The sequence below is a fragment of the Caloenas nicobarica genome, chromosome 18 (assembly GCF_036013445.1).
Source record: "Caloenas nicobarica isolate bCalNic1 chromosome 18, bCalNic1.hap1, whole genome shotgun sequence".
NCBI lineage: Eukaryota > Metazoa > Chordata > Aves > Columbiformes > Columbidae > Caloenas > Caloenas nicobarica.
The window spans coordinates 1,845,118-1,864,506 of record NC_088262.1 but is presented as its reverse complement, the minus strand read 5'-3'; the positions used below and the strand labels follow the sequence as shown (position 1 = coordinate 1,864,506).

The window sequence follows — 19,389 nt, the reverse complement described above, 5'->3', positions numbered from 1 at the left end:
CTGAGGGTCTGCCTGCGACGCTCCAGGGGCGCGGGCTCCGCAGGTGAGCGAGTTCTCCCGCCTGAGAAACGGCAGCAGAGGAATTCCGTGCGTTTCAAAATGTCTAAGGGCTACTTGGAAACGTACACGTCTGAGTGCACTGGACTGGATCAACCACAGACATTATGAGGTCTGCGGTGTGTCTGAGTGTAACAATAGCAACCCAAGTCCATACGAGATTTCCCGGACGTGCAAGGCTAATATAGATTACATATGTTCCATTAAATACAATGCGAACCCCAGGAAAGCTGAACTGGAGTCATAGTGCAATTAGCTCCTCAGATGTGTAGGAAATAATATCAGTGCTGCCAGGATTCACTGCTACATGATGTTATATATGCTTCCCTGTTATCATAAACACAGCATGTAGGAAACGTTCCCCTTCCCAGGGTCACCCGCTCACCCCTGTTCCAGGACATTGGGTCCCAGTCCTGCTAAGGACCATATAGTGACCACAGAAGCGACTCACTCGGAAGACAGGGAACGCACTGTTCCTTGTGATAAAAAAACTGAGTTGTTTTTTCCATCAAAAATGACAGAGAAAATAGGCTTCAGAAAGTTAGTGCCCTAAAAAGTTGGACATAGAGCGAAGACCCTGACTGCTAAAATTGTCAATGAGTTTGAGAAATATTTACCAAGGACCTATTGGAAGCATTGCTGTAGTTTTCAATGTGTTATCAGGTGAAGCACAGGAAATATCTGTGACAACGAACCTTTTCCCAAAATTCCTTAACAAACTAAATAATAGAAATAAATATATGTCCGGTGAGAAGCCCTTGGGTTGGGCAGTAAAAGGGGAGGCCAAGTGCTCTTACCTGATTTGAATATAGTGGCCCTTACTTTCATTTAGAATAGGAAAATATGAATGAAGTTACGAATTTCTTTGTTGAGTCGCTAACTTCATGGAAAACGTGCCTTGCAAATGGGCAGACTAAAGGAAATGTCTGAATAGTTTGTATTTGTGGCAAGACAGAGGCTAACGGGGAGTTACAGGGAGACTGACAGAGCAAAGAAAGATGCTGCCCATGGCCCCGCGGGTACGTGAGCAGACGGAGACCTGAAGGAAGCACAAAGCCATGTAAGGGCAGAAAAGTCTCCTGGGAATTTTTGACGTATTTTGGGGATAAGCTGAGGCAAACAGAAAAAGGACTGAAAAACACTAATAGTGGGCAGAGTAGAGACAGCCTAAAAACCCAGAGGTTGAGCTCCCTTTGTAGTTATTTGTGGTGCTGGGTAGGATTTCACTCGTGGTTTCTATTCTTACCCTCATCCTTTAAAAATGTGATGAATGCAATAAGTCTTCTGACTGGTCCAGCATGGCAAAAGCAGCCGACCCTCCCCATCCGCACGGTCCCTGCTCCGGACGGGGCTTTCACGCTGGGCACCCAAAGCACGTCAGCGTTATCCAGCTGCTCTCCAAAGGCTGTGTCACGGCACACAGTTTTCCAGACTTGGCATTATTTCACAGCAATCACCCCAAGTTTTGCAGAGTATCCGAAGAAAAGCTTTATTTCTGCCATTCGTATAGGGGGTCAGTAGCGGGAGCCTGACGGCACTGGGTGGAAAGCTAACAGACCTGATTTACCGATTTAATTTCGTTCTGTCCCGAAATCTTCGTGTGTGTTTATCTCCACCGACTGCGCCTCCTGCGTCAATGCCTTTGCCCCAAAGCACAGTGCTCCTGACACCAATGTGTGGGCAGGTTATCAGCATCTATTCAGCCCCTGTTTCAGGAGCCCCCTCCAGCACCGAGCCAGCCAACTTGGCCATTTCCCTCAACACGCTCCTGGCTGCTTCATCATACTGCTCTGAGAGCTCCTTGGCCAGGCTGAGTTTTTGGATGTTCTCTCTCAGGTTACTTTCTAGCCGTACCTGGTCCAGATACTCCGGGTTTGCAGTTTTGATCCTTTCTTCCAGCTCAGTCTGGCTCTGAAGCATCGAGCAGATCATTTCCCGGAGTGTCGTTGTTCTCGCAAGGACACGCTTTGTGCAACGACTCAGCTCCCCCACCTGCCGCTGGACCTGCTTCAGTTTGTCAGGCACTTGCTTCTCCTTTACAATGAGCGAAAAGCTATAGCCCTCCACATGCACCTGCACCTTGGAGGCACCTGAAAGGACAAAACAACATTTCTCTTGTGACTTGCATCTGGTTGGAGTCCAACAAAGAGATATCTAAACGCTTTTGTTTCTGCAAAACTAAATGCATGACGCAAGAGCTCTCCGGTGACTGACTCTGAAAAGCATCCAGAAAATAAACTTGTTTCCAGTTTCCTTATCACTGTCGCTGCTCTGTGTGCGTGTGCTATATAATAGAGGCGTTTGCCAGTAGCAACCCAGTAGACTCATATATAACTTCCTCAAGGACTTCCTGAAGCACATGAGGCCAAAATCATCCCTGATACAGCTGCTCTGGCTTCCCTCCGGTGAAATCAATAGTCTTTCCACCTGGCTAAATGTGAACTATCTTTTCTGTTTGTTCGTTTAGTGAAAAGCATAGGGTATTGGGTGAGTCTTTTCTGAAAAGCGCGTTGCAAGTCCGTCCTAATCCTCCATTAGACACCTCATTGTTCTCCTGATCAGGTGCCCCCAGGTTTCGGGGCTGGTTCTGCACAAAGGCAACGTCAGAGGGCAGGGCTGGAGTTGGTGCCACTAGAAAAGCCAGATCTCTCAATGTGTTTTAAAGATCAGTCAGCCCAGGCGGAAATGTTGTATTGTACCATAAAGTAGAAACAAGCTATAAAAATGGCCAGAATCTCCAAGAAATCTGAAATCTATCTATACCGTGTCATACAGCGTGCGAAGCAGCAATGACGGGGGTTCTGACCAGCTCCAGACACGGGTCCGGTGACGCGGCAGCGCCCATGAGGATGCTGCAAGTTCACATGGTCCTGATTACTTTAAGGTTGGCCTCACTGAGTTGTCAGCTCCCGGCGTACCGTGCTCGTGCCGCAGGGTGTCCATGCAGGCGCTGAGAGCGGCCGTGGGAGCGCAGCCACAAACCTCCCCCAGCTCTCGGGCAGCCCTCAGCATGGCAGCGTGACCCCCGTGCTGCTCGTTGAAAGCGTCGGCGACATCGGAGAACAAGCTGTCGATGGCACGTACGTTCACCAGCTTCATCGTGAGGGTCCCCTCCTTATTGAAGACCCCTGGGGAAATCAGAACCCCGAGGGAATTTCAGAGTTAGCAGGAGAATAAGTCACTTGGGGAAAAGGTGAAGGAAAGCAAAAACTGGTTCGAAATGAGCACGGGACGTCACTTACATCAGCTACAGACCCTTCATTTGGCTTTGGGAGTTCTTCTGTTACCTGAAATCAAAACTTCACAAAACAATAGATTCTGAGCAATTTCTAACAAAGCCATTTGCAGCCGGGGCAGTAGGAATGCTGAAATAGTTGAAACAGTCCATATTAATAATTTCCAAAGTGGCAGAAAAAATTGCAATGGCTTTTTAGTTTGAAATGTAAATTGACTATTGAAACATTTTTCTCACTCTCTGCAAGTTTTGGAAATGCCGCGTTGCTGGAGAGCTCTCCATAGTTATCAGAAACACCTAATCCGTGATCAGGTCCGAGACTAGATCACACCAGGAATCTCTCCAAAGCAGAAAGCATAATATAGCTGTGCCAGACGCTCCAGAGGGAAGGCGAAGACCTCCTCGGTATGAAGGTCTGGATTATGTGGCGTCCACAAGGCTCTTCCTTTGCAAGGAAGAAAAAATGACGGTGGCTTTTACACTTTGTGGCTAAAAATGATCCAATCGTATCGGGTAAAGTCCACTGAGTTCCAGCAGCAGAGGATCTCATCCAGGAATTTTTCAGACCTCCTGTAAAGTTTTTCTCCGCTAAGCAAATCCTTCCTACTTACACAAAGAGAATATATAGGCCAACGTTTCAGATCCTTTCAGACTATGTGCAGTTCACAATAATTTCAATCAGAATTTGACATTCAAATCCCTTAGGCAGCTTTAGGAATTGCAGAACAGTTGCACCACTGGAGCCCTAATGAAAAGCTCGGTTATCCAACTGGAAATCAGAGCACTGGTTCCATGACAGCACTCGACTATAGTTTGTTTTACAAACCTGCAGAAATCTAATTGCATCTCCCGTGCAATGGAATACATGATCCATTTGCTAGCAATATTTCCAAGAAATGTCAGAGAGGTTTGTTTTTTTATAGAAGGAAAACTTCAGTCTCAGTTTTAAACAATAAAATCTGTTTTAGTGAGTTTCCCTGTTGCCAAATTAATGCTGAGTGTGCTTCGCTTTGCTTCTCTGTTTTGCTTTTCTGTGTTTAATTTTCCCCCGACAAAAAAAAAGGAGCAAGGGGAGGAGCAGGAAGGGAATATAGGGGTTTTTTCAATAAAGCCATGGATCCTAATGATAAATAGAAACTAAGAATCTTTTCTCCAGGGTGTCACTGAAGATCAAGATGTTCCTATAGATTTATAACAGTATAAGAGAAAGAAAAATTACTTTCTATGAAATTCCATCTAGTTCTATAAAATGTATTTAGAGTCAATGATTAAATAAATACTTGATTAGAGTACCCTGAAGCATGTTATATAGAACCAATTCAAGGAAAATTCAGAGCAAATTCTGGGCTAATTATTTATCCCATAGCTTACTCTCTTCAGCACTCGTTCTTGGCTCCCTTCCCACTGACCGACTGGGACTGGTCTTTGACGGAAACATGGGGTTTTCAGAAAAGGAAAATATTCACATAACATGCCTTGTTTTCTGGAGAAAATCAGACTTTTGTTTAAAAATATATATCCTAGAAAACATTAAAGGTTTTTGTCTTTACCGAAAGCTTAAACATTTCATCGAAAGTCTAAAAGAGTTCCGTTCAGAAAGATTGTCTCGATGTTTCTTGGGAGGGTATTTCAGCTGCCTCATTTTCAGTCTGCGAGTGTCAGTCCTGGGCTCTTGTCCCCTCCTGGGATGTCCCATTGCCCCCCAGTTAAATTGTTGGGGCCCATGGGGAGGGATGGAGTAAGATAAGGTGAGTTGGCCCATGTAGGAAAATTGTGCTTTAATTCATCCGAACTGCAGCACCCGCAAACTGAAAAATACTAGACTTCGATTTTTTTAAGAAGTTCACGTTTTGTCGGTTTTAGTTCAACCAGTTAAATAAGGTTCTTTTTATTTCTCCTTCTGTGACCCCAACCAAAACTTCAGTTATTCGGAGCCTCGGGAACATTTTCCATGAGTGAATGGCACAGAGCTGGACTTGTGTCTTGTGTTGGAGAATTTATGACTAAATTAGCATTACAAATGGAAACTGTCCTTGCACACTCCTTTAAATGAACCTTTGCATTGACATGCAGTATAGTAAAGTCAGCACATCCAACTTGGGCTGGAAAAAATGTCCTAATTTTTTATATACTTTTTGCTCATACAATGTTATTTTGATCTCCACTGGAGTTTCTCTGTCACATAAATAAGCCACTGCACATTCTGTAAATAATCCGTTGTACATTCTGCAGCTTCGACACTTTTTTAGTCTGCGTTTCTTGTAAACAAGCTATTTTGGGGGATCTTTGAGTTTTCCTTCATTTTTCACTTCCTGTCCTAAATTGTCCCAAAGTGGCTGCCCATTAGCAGCCCTGCAGTGACTTTCAGAACCGCCCAGCAGTTTGCAAAGCAGTCGGGTTCTTCTGGATGAAAAGCGCTGTATAAATGTGAGCTCATTACCATTTAACATACTCTGTTATAACTGCATGTTTACAGTCTCTGGCAGGGGGTCTACACCATAATTTTCTGTTTCTGCCAATGGCAGAAGCTGGGGTGCTGACAATCTGTGCACACGCGTCTCTCGTGTGTCTGTGTACAATTTCAGCGCTGGCGCATTTTTGGATGAGTACCAGAATTTACTAATTATCACTTCAACCACTATCCACAAAGAAGAGGGCGAGGAGTGAAATGTCCAAAGAAAATAGTTAAAATCTTATTACCAATGTTTCGACAGGGCTGCCTTGTGTTTACAGGAAGGGGTTCCCGCTGTGGAAGAGAAGGAAAGTTAGGATGTCGTTTGCAAACAGAGGAGGAATCAGCTTTCTTTACACAACGGTTTTATATATATATATAGGTATATTCTCCAGAGGGAAAGGGACTCTCGAGCAGCCCAGGAAAGCAGGAGCGTTGGGGTGGATCAGACCTGGCTGCAGTTGCTGGACCCGACCACCTGCTGCCCTGCATTAAGCCCCATCTCACCGGACCACACGTTCACAAAGTGTGCGAACCACGCGAAGCAAAGAAAGGAAAACTTCGCCTCAAAATACCGACTAAAACTCAGATTTGGAACGTTCCGAGCAGGGCACGATGCTGGTTTCTCTCACCTCTCCCACCACAGTCTGTACGACTTTCCCTACGGCTTTTGCGGCTCCCCCAGCAGAAACTTTGTCATCTGCCCACCGGCGGGTCCTAAGCCAACGTCCAAACGCTTTCCTAACGCTTGGCTACCACAGAGAAAAGATGATGCCTGCGCCCTGCGAAGCCATCGGAGCTGATCCACCAGGTACCACCTGAATGCTGTGCTGGCACCAACCCCTCTCCCGGGCTGTGGTTGAATGGAGGAGGTCTTTAGGTCTTTTCTGGCCATGCCCTGGTGTTGCCACCAGAAGCCGTTACCTGCCCACCGTCACTGCGCCGCACGCTTCGTAACTCCCTGCCCCAAATCCTGCAGCCCAGCCTGTCCCGGGATGAAGTGCTGGAAAAAGCATTTGCCAGTCCATTCAGGAAGTCTTAAAAAAAATCAAAAACGCTAAACAAATTCTGACTTTTTCTACCCACGTTTCTTGTTTGTTTTTTTGGGTTGTTTTTTGGGTTGTTTTTCGGTGGAAGCTGAGGACGCTGGCTCTGACCTATCAGGCAGTGAGGCCTGTTCAACTCAGATGCTGAACAGTATCTGATTCTGAGAACTACAGCTCAAATCCTGCAGAAAAGTTTCACATGTTCGCTTGATAATTGTGAACTGTCAGGGCTTTAAACACGAAATTAAAAATAGCTAAAATAGCAGCTATATTCAGATTAAAAAGCTGGATTGTGACAGTGCACTAATAGCCAAAGCAACTTAAATATAGCAGCATTGGCTTTAACCCTTGTTTGGAAAATCAGGGAATAATCAGCAATTATATTTGTGAATAATCAGGACTTATATTTGTCTTCAGAATGTTTTATGTGTTAATACAGCAGATGACCATGTCACTATTAAAAATGATACGGTTTGGAACACGCTTTCCCTTGAAAATTTAATGTAAAAATTGCTTTTTTAAGTAGGAAGAAAGGAGACCAGAGGAATCTTGTTAATAATCTCCTAGAAATAGTAATTAATAAATTAAATTTACGCTGTGGTACACCTGTAACATAGTTCTTGCCCCGCAGGATTTACCAGGCCAGTTACTCTCTGAAATCTGTCTGGAAAACTAATATAATTCTTGCCCAAAATTATGAAACGGTTTACTGTAATCCTTAAAGGCACCTCACACTTTTGGGGGCTGGGCTGGTACCTGCCACGGGTTCCCTGTCCCACCTGTGCGGGCGGGAGGAGTGGCCGCCACCACCCGTGTCACCTTCCCCGTGGTGACCCTGAGCCGAGACGGCAGGAGGGACCATTCGCTGCCTCCTCCACCCTTGGGCAGATCCCCAGGGCGGGATGGGACCCTTCGGTGTAAAAGCAGTGGCCAGCTTGCTTTGCAAGGCGCGTCACAAAATCCTCGTAGAAGATCTGCGGGAAGCTGGGGCTGATGGGGCTGTGGGTGGCTGTAGGGGGGACATGAACCAAACCCACCGGTGGGATGCGTTAAGTCCCTGTCGCTGTCCCCATCGGCCAAGCGCAGAAGGACCAGTCCCTCTCCCAACACCACGACCCCACAGCAGATCTTGGTACACACCACGACACACTAAAAAACTCCTTCCTCTCCCCTTCTACCCTATGTCCTTCCTGCATTCTTGACGCCAAAGGGGAAGCTGCTTTCTTACCTCTTCTGAAGTAGCTGAGAGACAGCAACAGCAGAGCATGTTAGTCTAAAAAAAAATTTTCAAAATCCCAGAAAAGGGGCACATAAAAGTAAAGCGTCTCACTGGGATGTCCAAAAAGCTTTCTCACACCACAGGAAAACAACAGCAAGCAAATTGCAAAACAGCAGCAGCACAGATATAATCAGGACTTCATGTCACGGCATGTCCAGGGACTTCCCACTGCAAAATGCTCCCTTGCCCAAACTGACAACATTTCTTGTTAAGTCTGCAGTTTTCTTTTCGGCAATGCAATGGTGCCTGACGAGTCGCCTTCTCTCCCTTTGTAAATAAAGTTGGGATTATCAAACAAATCCTTTGCGCTGGATTTCCTCCCAGCGCTCCCTCCTGGTCCTTCCGTGTCGGGGAGGGGTGGAGGCCAATCCAGATCAACCCGTGCTGACACCACGAGAAATGAGACCAGCCTTGGGGACAGGTGGGTACAAACGGCACCTCCCTGCAGTCTGAGCAAGGGTCATCTTGAAAACACGGGGCTGCACCTTCAACAGAATATTTTATTGTGCCAATAAAGGTGGTGGATGTTGGTATTTGAAGCAACGCTCACCTTTGATTTGCATGTTTGCTTCCATTCTGTGTTTGGCTGCTTTTCTTGAGCGACGCGTCACAGCAGGGAGATGATCCTGCACAGCCTCCCTTGCACTGCGCTTCAACACGTGTTGTGTCTCATCCCATGGGCTCAGACAATTTCTGTGCACGTTTCTGGTTCCAGCTGACTGGGTCGTTTGTTATATATTCTATTAAACCGGACAAAATTCAGCCTTCTCACTACAGACTAAGAGTAATTTGGTGCTTAACAGAGCAGCACGGGGAGCTGTCGCACACCTGAAGGGCTGAATTTGTCAGTGTAGGTAGCAGAGCTGGAACTGAGATGCTCCCTGAGACAGATCAGACCCTGCAGAGATCGGCGTCTCCCTCCTGGCTCTCCAAGAAGCCTTTGATTTTTGGAGGGCTCCTGTAATGCAGTGAAAGAATGAGTTTCCAGCCAATAAAAGGCAGAGACGCAGATTCATAAAAACTTTCTGCATCTCATAAAACATAAAATGCAATTGTTAAATTAGAAATTCAAATCTTTCATGTACTTGGCTGAATGGAAAGGGAGACTGCAAATTGCTTATTATTAACCACAATGTGCTGGGGCTGGTTTTGCTTTTTCTCCCAAACCCACTCCTGCCATGACATCTTTTCTCTTTTTCATACCAGTCTTTCAACCACGAATCCCAAGTCATGGTCAGATTTGTGTTTCAGTCTCAGGTCTCCTGCCCACTCTCTTACTCATATAAAATGGTGCAATTAATTTATTGCAGTCTCGCCACAGTTGTTTTATTCATCATCACTGTAAAGCTCCTGTGAAGTACGCCCGAGAGAGGTAATATCATTTTAACAAAACTGTCCTGATGAAAGAAAGCTGAGGACCCAGGGAGAAACAGTAAGCTCATATACCTGAAGTGTGTTTCTGAGATAATATTTCTTCCAATAAAACATTATTTCATATGATAATGAGTATACAGCCTGTTCCGTGAAGAAGCCACGCAGTAAACAGATGTAGAAAAAGAGTGTTCCACAAGGCTGATTGTGCAATGTCTTTTGGTCAACTAAGGCAATTTGATGGGTACTGGCTACTCACGATGCTATCTAACGATTTACAAGGAGAAAAAGACAGATCAACCTCGCCGGTCAGTGGTCCAAGCAAGCTGCCATGAGGTTACTGAGGCTGTTTCATGAATCCGAGCTATGTTTTGTTTTACTTTAAGATTGCCAGTAGAAACCTTGACACGTGATCGGGTTTTATGGGCTGTAGGTATGCACCTAATTTGACTCTTACCATCTAAAATGGTATGTGTGAGTCTAGATCGGGGTCTATAATGTCTCACTCAATGATTTCTTAATGCCAAGGTGAAGCGCTGAAATGGTCTCTCCATTCTTTTTTTTTCTAAATTCGCTCAGCCGACACCTGAAATCCTCTGAAGTCACATTAACCTGGGCCATTGGCAAGTAACTGTCATTCTGCTTCCAGTCTATCTCTGTAGCCCATCAGTTTTTATCATCGTTCTTTTTTATGGCTGTGTAGAACATTAGGGGGGTCTACATATTTAAATACATATATATATATATAAATACACCCAACAAGCTGAGATACAAAACTGGCCTGTCTCACTATGACATAGTGCCATGAGGTTCCCAGACTGCTGCTAAGAAAATCCAGCTCATACGCGCGGTGCCCCTGCCCAGCTGCGCTCCAGAGCCAGGGATGTTGAAATTGTGCCTTCCTGGCACTACCTGTATTTACCGCAGCGGCTCTGACTTCATGCGCTGCGGCCCTTTCCACTTGGGCTGCCTCAGCCAAGGTCATCATTGCGTAAAGCACGAGCCCGCAAATAGCAATTTCTTGCTATTTCTGAGGAGAATTACTAGTTCTGTTTGCATCAAGGGCTGTGAGGAATCCCTGCTACACTCGGGACGTGGCAGAGCTGACTTAGAGTTTCTTGGATGAAGCAGCAAGAAAAAAAAAAGAGCTAGAGAGATGAGTCACTGCTGAGTGAAAATGTACTCTGTAGCTTCTCATGGAAATAAAGTTTTCTTAAAAATCATATGGTGTGACTCTAGATATACCTTTTCTACATATTGACATGAGACAAAGGAAGATTGGTACCCAGGCACCCAGAAATGTCTGTCTGTAAACATATAACACCAAATTCAGAATAGAGGTGAGTGTAGATATGCATAGGACATAAAACCTGATTCTACTGAGGGAATTGTACAGCATCCCACCACATTCCTCTTTTGTACCTACTTGGCAAAAAAATCAATGCTTAAGAAAATAAATGAACATGAAGAAATGATCCTCTGTGTGAGAGCTGAGGCACCTCAGATGCAAGTTTTAAAGGTATTTCACTGCCCAGCTCTTGATGAAATCACAAACCAGATGTTCTGCTCATCTTCTGTCACATGCCCAGGGCAATGCAGAAGCTCTAAGACATTTCGGAAGTGTGAACTTCTGACTTTAAAGTAATGTGTCTTTTCTTCATGGTTTTACTTTGAATTTCCCATTTACAGGCAGTCAGGTAATACAAAACTACGGGGGGCGGAAGAAAATGTCATATGGATGAAAAATCCTAATTCAAGATTTCGACTAGTAGGATTAAGATGCCTAAATAACATTGATCCTGTAACTAATTACCACCTATATGTTGCATCTATCCCAGGAAATAAACATCGATGTTCTTTTTCCTGATGGAGCTAAATCTATTCAATAATTAATTCCAACTGAAGAGGTTGGCTGTTGGTTATTTCTTATGGTTGCTCTTATTATGGCTGTTTTGACTCGGAAGGTACAAGGTGAGTGGATAAGGAGCACAAAAACAATCACAGAAACAGTATCGTACCTCCAGCGTGATTTGATTTCTCCTGCTTTCCTGCGTCTAATTAAGGTTTTACAAGATGCTGCAAGCCCTGGTCTCTCTCCACCTCCTGGGAACCCCCTCCGGCACGGTCACCACATGACAAAGAGACACCTCCGTACAAAACACAGCTGCAAACTATACAGACAATTTACAGGTCTCAGAGATCATATTTATGCAGAGGTCCTGCAGCAGGGAGATTCTGAATGTCGGACCCTGTCGGTGGAATGTCATTAATCAGAGGATAATGGACAGGAAGGTGGGTGGCTGCTGATAGTTTTGGCTCATTTAAGATGCTGTTGGAAGGCTGCCAGATTGTGTGGAGAATGTTTGAAATGTTTTAAACAATGCCGTCTTTACAATGTTATAAAATACTCGGGTGGCTCGAGTGGGTTTCAAACTGGTTCCCGGCCAGTAAAACCTCAGGACTGCAGTCAGCTGTAACCTGGACTCAAACGTGTGTCTGAGGTCAGCGGCGCCCCTCGCACCCTCCTCCTGCTTCTGCATCACCGTACAGTGGACAATGTCCATGGCACTCCAGCTTGTGCGAAACATTAAACCCTCCAGCTCGTCTCTTCTTTGCTGCTGCAAATATTTCCCCTTCGTAATTCACGGACATCTCCCCTTCAAGCAAAGATGTCGTGCTGTGCAGTACTGAATAAAATAGCACACTGATGATCACATAGGGCTGAATCTTCCATATTTCAGGTTGGAGTCCAAAATCTGTCCTGCCACAAAGGCAAATGGTGTGACATGAAAAACGGACCGAAGCCTGCAGGGACATAAAGAGTATAATCATACGATAGTTTGGGTTGGAAGGGACCTTTGATGGTCACCTGGCCCAACCTCCTGCGCGATACTCCAGTAACGTGCCAACAGGAGCCTTAACCTGAATGGGAATCAGGTCTGCACTCATCTCAGGTTAAAAAATTATGAATGGGATTGGGTCCATGCTTTGTTTGCTTCTTAATTGCTTCCATCAGCTTCTTAGATGTCTGACGTGGTTCAATGGGGAAATAGCACAGGGCCGGGCAGGACCACGGCGCCGCGGTCCCCTCGGTGCCAACCGCATCGGCTCCCAGCTCGTACGCTCCTTACGCCAGTGCCTTCTGAACTGCGGGTGTGACTGGCATGCACTGGTGTAAATAACTGCACCACATGCACAGTAAGTAAAGTCGCCACCAGAATCATATGGTTTGTAAATAATTATTGGGCTTGTTTCTGTTGGGTACCACTTGATCGCACAAAGAAGTAAACTAATTGTATTCATATGAACAAATGCTGTGAGTCGTAGACCAGGCTCTTTATTCTTATCCACAGGAGGTAGTTGCACTTTCATTAAAATTAAGGAAACTTTTCTGTGCTCTCTTGAGAGCTATAACACTGAAGTCTTTCAGCTTTTTAAGAGTAAAAGTTTCCCATGCTGGTAAAAGTGATATTATTTTGTTTTATTAATTTAATATTTTTTGTTTTAATCTTATTTTAGTAAAATATCATCCTGATTTTTTTGTTATTTTTGTTAACAGAAAATGATTCCATTTCCAAATGAGAAACAGTTCAGAAGGCTTTATTTATAGGAAAGTAAAACCTAAACCTGAAGCTATCTTTTCCTCCCTTCTATGTTTCCATAAACATGATTTCTCCCAATAGAAAAAACAGTATAAGTAACTTGTCATAATATCATTCATCAAAAGGAGTCTGATAATCCCAGACATTTGAAGCCACGTTTGCAAGCAAAACACACTAAATGGAAACAGAACGCTCTAGGAATTAACCAGTTTGCATTTCTTATACTTCCTATGTTTAAAAAAAAAAAAAAAATAAAGACTGTCATGTTGTAAGGCTCTTGGTGCGTTATGATGCCTTCTTTGTACTGTAAATCCAGAGCAAAATAATTAACTATGGAAGCACAACGCCGTCAGTCCAGCCTCACCGAGGTGACACTACAGAAAGGAAACCCCACATCTGGAGAAGGAGTTTCTCTTTTCTTCAAGCCAGACCCAAACCTCCAGCACAGCCCATGTCCTCGCCAGGGGCCTCCTTCTCTCTTCGTGGGACGGGAGCGGATAATTCATGGCTCGAGCACATGGCACATGGCAGGGACGCACTTTCCCTTTTCAGCAGATTTTGATTGATCCCTGAAATAAACGCCGCTGTAACCAGAGAAACTCAAAGCCATCAGCAGTCACAACGCTGAGGACTAACAAGCATCCACTGGTCCCCGAAGCAAATAAACAGATATAAAAGCAAACACATTCTAAATGCTACTGTCCAATTCCTTGCTCGGAGTCTGATGTGTATTTCGTAATTTAAGAGTTCAGTCTTAAACAACAGATGCTAACATTAAACCTGCGTTTCTGTTCAGCTTTAAAACGGCCAAGGCGGTTTTCCTGATAAGCCTACAGTGCATCTCAACCCTCAAAGCCTCATGGTCACTTTGCAACGGCTGCTGCACGTCCCGGAAATTATGAAGTCGTTTTGTTAATAAAAATTATACTGTGATTATATAGTAGCTGAAAAAGCAGTAACATTAGAAGTCTTTTCAATATTCCCATAATACTAAAATAAAATGTATGCTATTTTGAATTTCCAGAAATATAATCTTTTCTTGGAAGTAAACTCAGGGTATATAATCGCATGCTCCTCCCTGCCGGTGAACGCACTCCCACCTCTGATTCACGGTTCTGTTGTGAGGAGCTTTTAATGACAGAACAGGGGAATATATTGTGGTTTCACACATACACAGATTTTATGGTCACTTATTCCTAACTAGGAGATAGAGACACAGCAGAGAAATATTTATTTTCTTTCTTTCTTTCTTTCTTTCTTTCTTTCTTTCTTTCTTTCTTTCTTTCTTTCTTTCTTTCTTTCTTTCTTTCTTTCTTTCTCTCTTTCTCTCTTTCTCTCTTTCTCTCTCTCTCTTTCTCTCTCTCTTTCTCTCTCTCTCTCTTTCTCTCTCTCTTTCTCTTTCTTTCTTTCTCTCTTTCTCTCTCTTTCTCTCTTTCTCTCTCTCTTTCTCTCTTTCTTTCTCTCTTTCTCTCTTTCTCTCTTTCTCTCTTTCTCTCTTTCTTGCAAGGTACTTCACCTCCGAGTACAGTAGGTGGTTCCCTGTATTGTAACGTAATATCTTGGAACCAGTTTTATATCAAGAAGGAGAAAGATAAACCAAATAATCCCGGGGGCTAAATTATGGGAAATCGTTTTAGGAGAATTCATTTCAGCCCTAATACCTGTGATTTGAGGTAACTGAACACTCGGTTTATTGCCTCACCACAATAATTCATCAAATTACCTCTCACTTCTGTGCTGCTGGTCTTTGAAGGGAGCCTGATTTTAGCTGGTGTGCGAGTGTATAACCAAAAGCTGGTTTATTAGAGCGAGTTCTCCTGCACGTTGCTGCGAGCAGGAGAGGGGAGAGCTCTGTGCTGATACACGAGTAGTGACTCCAGTGGATGATCAGGCTGTAAGGGCTGCTCTTTTGCAGAGTTTTTGCACGTGTAATTCCCCGTTGTGGCATGTCCTGCCCTCTGTAGTAGCATCAGCTCATTTCAGCCAGGGGTGGTCGATGACAAGCTGTTCAGTATATATTTAAGTGCGTTATGTGTGAGAGCTCAGTGACTAAAATTTAGCCTTGTTACGTGCTTCACTTTACACAGCCAAATTTGAGAAGATTGGTCTAAATATGTTTTTGAGTCACTTAAGTCTCTTCTTTCCATGCCCTCCTTGATATTACTATTTTACAGGAATTTGCCTTTAAAAAAGCAATGAAAAACATATTTTCGAAGTAAACACTACCTAATTTGGCACTGCTTTTGATTGGCATTTCAGATTTTCTTTTTTTATTATTTTTTTTTAACCAGGATATTAGTAGCTCCTTTACAAGCTGCAAAAATAAACAAGAAAAAGTAAATGCAAGCCTTTGTTTGGGAATTTTTTCCTTTTTTTTCCTTGGGTTTCCATCTGAATGTATTTGGCCGTCTGGGGTGAATCAAGGCTGATCCTGGTGCAAAACTGTTCTCCAACAGATAGCCAAGCTGCTTGAACAAATGGTTCGTGTTAGCTGGAGAAAGACACTGAATCGAAACCATGTGCTTCTGGGTCTTGTGGTTTCAAATGGAACCACAAACACTCAGGCAAGCTGTCAGTCTCTATTTGCAATTTCAACCAACCTTGCAGCAAAAAGGGGGGGGTCTTTGCCCACCAATCATGTTTTTAACCCTTCTGTGATGAGTGGGGTGGCTTTAATGCTTTGCATGAGAGAGACATGCTGTTTTGCAGAAGTGAGTAGACCGATGGCCTGGGAAGGAAATAAAGACAAACGTTTGATGCAATGGGGATGAAAATAAAGATGTTTAGAATACTACAAGGTAGGGCTTGAAGAGGCCTCCAGCATTCACCCAGTTCAAAACCTTTCCAAGAGGAAAGATCATACAGGACGAAGCCACTCCTGGCAGGTGTCTGGCTCACTCCAGGGGAGCCCCAGCAGAGCAGCTTCTAACAGCTTTTTTACAGAAGAGCTAATTTATAAAATGCCAGATTTGTGCCATTCTCAGCAAGCAGCCGTGAAAGTGCTATTGCAGCAGAAAATCACCCATGAGAGCAAGCCTGGGATGTTCTATATCAGAGGAATGTGCTGTGGCACCCGAGCTAAAGAAATAACCATTGTGGACTTGGGCTGTCTCGGCCGCTCTGGACCAGAACACCGATGTGTGGGGGGTTGAAGCAAATGTCCTGTTTGCTCCCACTTAATATTTGTTGATTTAGATCACAAAACAGTGAGCTTAGAGGGTGCCATAGCCTTTACTCCTTCTGCTCCCATTGCTTTGTCAAAAAAATGAGAGTATATGTAACTCAGCGTGCACAATCCCAGCCTTTGAGACAGCCAAGCCAAGAAATCCAAGAGAGACATCTAAGAGAAGATGCCTGCCTGTGTTGGAAGACATTATGCATGGCAGCTATTTGTATGTTCCTTGTGGGTTTTTTCCAGCATGTAGGTGACTTACGTGCAAGGAAAGAACTGCTTGTTCAGGAACTGAAGCTGCTGGGGAAAACACATGGGCACAAGCTGCATTTACGTTCCAGGAATCACGCTGGGTAAAACCCCGCTGCACGGAGCTCAGACACACCTGGTTGCAAGCCCAAAATGGAAATGTGCAAGGGTTGAATATTTTGTGAGGACATGTTCTATACCAGCATTGTTTGGGGGGCTAAAAAAAAAATCCTCACTGTAAGGCCTTCGTAAATCTATATCTCCCACCTCAGCACTCTTGAAATACCATCGGAATGTTCGTCTCTTAAAGCACCGTATCGTATTTGGGACTGCTTGGAGGGCTAAAGAAGGGAAGAGAAGGTAAGGTTTAGAATTTGGAAGGGAAGAAAAGGTAAGGTTTAAAATTTGTAACTTGGAATCTTATTAGTGGTTTATATGTTAAAATGAGTTGCAATGTCCTTCCTCCTCACTCTTTATATCTCCACCTACACGATGAGATAGCACGATTGAGATCTTCTCGGGAAGACTACTAAAATTTCTATGAATCAGCTGATACACAAAATCTTCTCATGCTTTCCATTTCATTTGGGATGGAAAAGCAATTTTTTATTTGGGAAGAAGTTCCAATACAAATTTTATGTAATTTCAATGCAGTAGAACAGGACTGATTTCAGCAGCTGAGGATTTACCCTAGTATCGAATGGAAGAAATAATGCCAGTGTAAACTGATAGTTTTAAGTATTAAAAGAAGACTTCGTGAAGATATGAGACCAACTCCTATATTGTAAGAAACTTAAGCAATTAAGCCTATTGAGGGTGAGCAGAATTGGGTATACTGGGCAGATAAGTATGTTTGGAAGGAACTAAGATCCGCTTACTGGACAATGTTGCCCTTGTTGAAGAGGTTACTCCCATTACTGCTTTTTCATGAGGAGACACCATCAATGACAACCGTAAGGAATTACTCCTCATTGTATTGGTGTCTTATGGCACAGCTGTCACACCGTCACAGGGCCATACTTCAGCCCATTTGGTTTAGCTCATCTTCCTCCCTTCGTTTCCATTGCCTCCACTTCCAACTTGGAGAACTTCGGTGAATCCAGACTCAACTCTGTGCAACCAGAGATAGCTCTGGATTAACAGTGCTGCAGCTCAGAGCTGCCTCCGACTGACACTGCTACAAACGAGTGCTAGAACTCTTTAAAAACCAACCTTTTCCAACATTGCATGAAGGTTACATGATACCCTACTTAATATGCACACGAACTGGGATGCCGCAAACTTCCCTGGGGTTTCCTGAGGGCTGAAGTAAAACTTAATTATACCAATTGGTTAGACAGACTGTTAAAACTTTTGTTTCACATACACTTTTTATTCCCTTTTCTCCATCTTTTCCCATTTGCCAAAACCTCCTGAAGAGAAAATAGAGATTATTTTACTTCTTACCTTAAAGGGCTCCTTGTGTGCATTTGCCTTATTAAATAACTGCCAGAATATCTAATATTCCATGGACAGTACTGATGAAAATGAAGCATAACATTGGTCAAATGAACAAGTTTCACATATAGGATTGTCACCAATTTGGTCTCCAGCCAATGAAAATTCTGTACCATGCATCTGTTTGCTATAGGTGAGTCTTTGCATTTAAAAGGGTCTTAGAAAAGACAAGCTTTTCTCTTTTTTTTTTGTCGCTATCATTTTGAGCATAATCATAACCCCTTCATTTATGCTTCCCTGAGCTTTTTGTCAGCCAGACTCCAGTTGTCTTTCATCTGTTCCTGCACAAGGCCAAGTCTTCTTTTCCTCCTCGATGTTGTTATTTTTGCCAGTTACGCACAGAGAAACCAGCACATACTGGGTACAGCAGAGCTGAGTTCAGCAACAGATATTATTACTGATTGCAACAGCCTCTAACCTTTGCCAGTTCACAAACGGTAGAGGGAAATGTAGTTACTACTATCTACAGTCAGTCTAGTCCAAGGAGGAAATATGGAGCATCAGTGTCTCCAAAGCCGCCAGTCAAACATCCAGAATGCCTGTGTGCCTCTGGCTGCAACGCACTCTGCAGGCTGATGCATCATTAAGTTCTCCTTTAACGATTTAAAGGGGGAAAGGCCTTTTGCTGGATTTCCACAGAAGGTTAATTTTCCCTTTTCTGGCAGATCTGCAAGGCCCTTAATGGCAGATGGAAGGAAACGGCGCTACCTTTCTACACAGATTTTTCTGCAGTTAGACCACTAATGTAAGGACCACCATATTCTTATGTTTTACCTATAAGAAATTAAACACCAGCCATTAATATGTTACCTACTGACGGCAGCTCAGTTCCTTTCCTGTAGGTTTGCCAGTTGTTAACGAGGAGGTTCCATTCCCTGACTTCAGACAGGGATTTCTCCCTCCATGGTAAAACGTCGCCTACCTGAGGCACCGGGATCTTGTTCAGCATTTCGGTCCAGAAACAGCAAACACAATCTAGCTGTGGCAAGCAGGGGGAAAACTGGAATGCCAAGGGGAAGGCTGGGAATCCAAACCACGATCTGCTGGAAATAGGGCTGGTTCCTGGAGAAGCCAAGAATTTCCACCCTGTTTGTTTGAAAAGATTTCACTTGTCTGTGCCTATGGACAGGCTGGAATATAGAGCTCCAGTCCTCATAACTGCAAATCATGTTAAACTTCAGACCGCATATGGATCAGGAGTTTAAAATAGTTTTCCTGCGAGTCCATCACTGTTAGTACAGGGAGCTGGATCGCTTTCAGGCTTTAAAAAATCATTTCTGGTAATTAGGTTTGTAATTCTGTTCAGAGATGGGGATACCAAAAAACCTGGAGAAGCTGGAACAATGATAATGTTATACTAGATGAGAAGACATCTCCAAACCTTTTCAACAGTCCTCTGCATTCCAAAATGTTTTCATTTACTGTCATT

At 43.9% G+C, this 19,389-nt stretch overlaps 1 long non-coding RNA gene across 1 annotated transcript; it reads right to left on the bottom strand.

The window, feature by feature from the left end:
- Positions 1-3,132: 3,132 nt before the first annotated feature.
- Positions 3,133-8,089, bottom strand: LOC135995997 (uncharacterized). Its single transcript, XR_010607225.1, has 3 exons — positions 8,019-8,089; positions 5,993-6,038; positions 3,133-3,185 (listed from the first exon to the last, which is right to left on the bottom strand). It is a non-coding gene; the product is annotated as an uncharacterized LOC135995997 (long non-coding RNA).
- Positions 8,090-19,389: the final 11,300 nt, after the last annotated feature.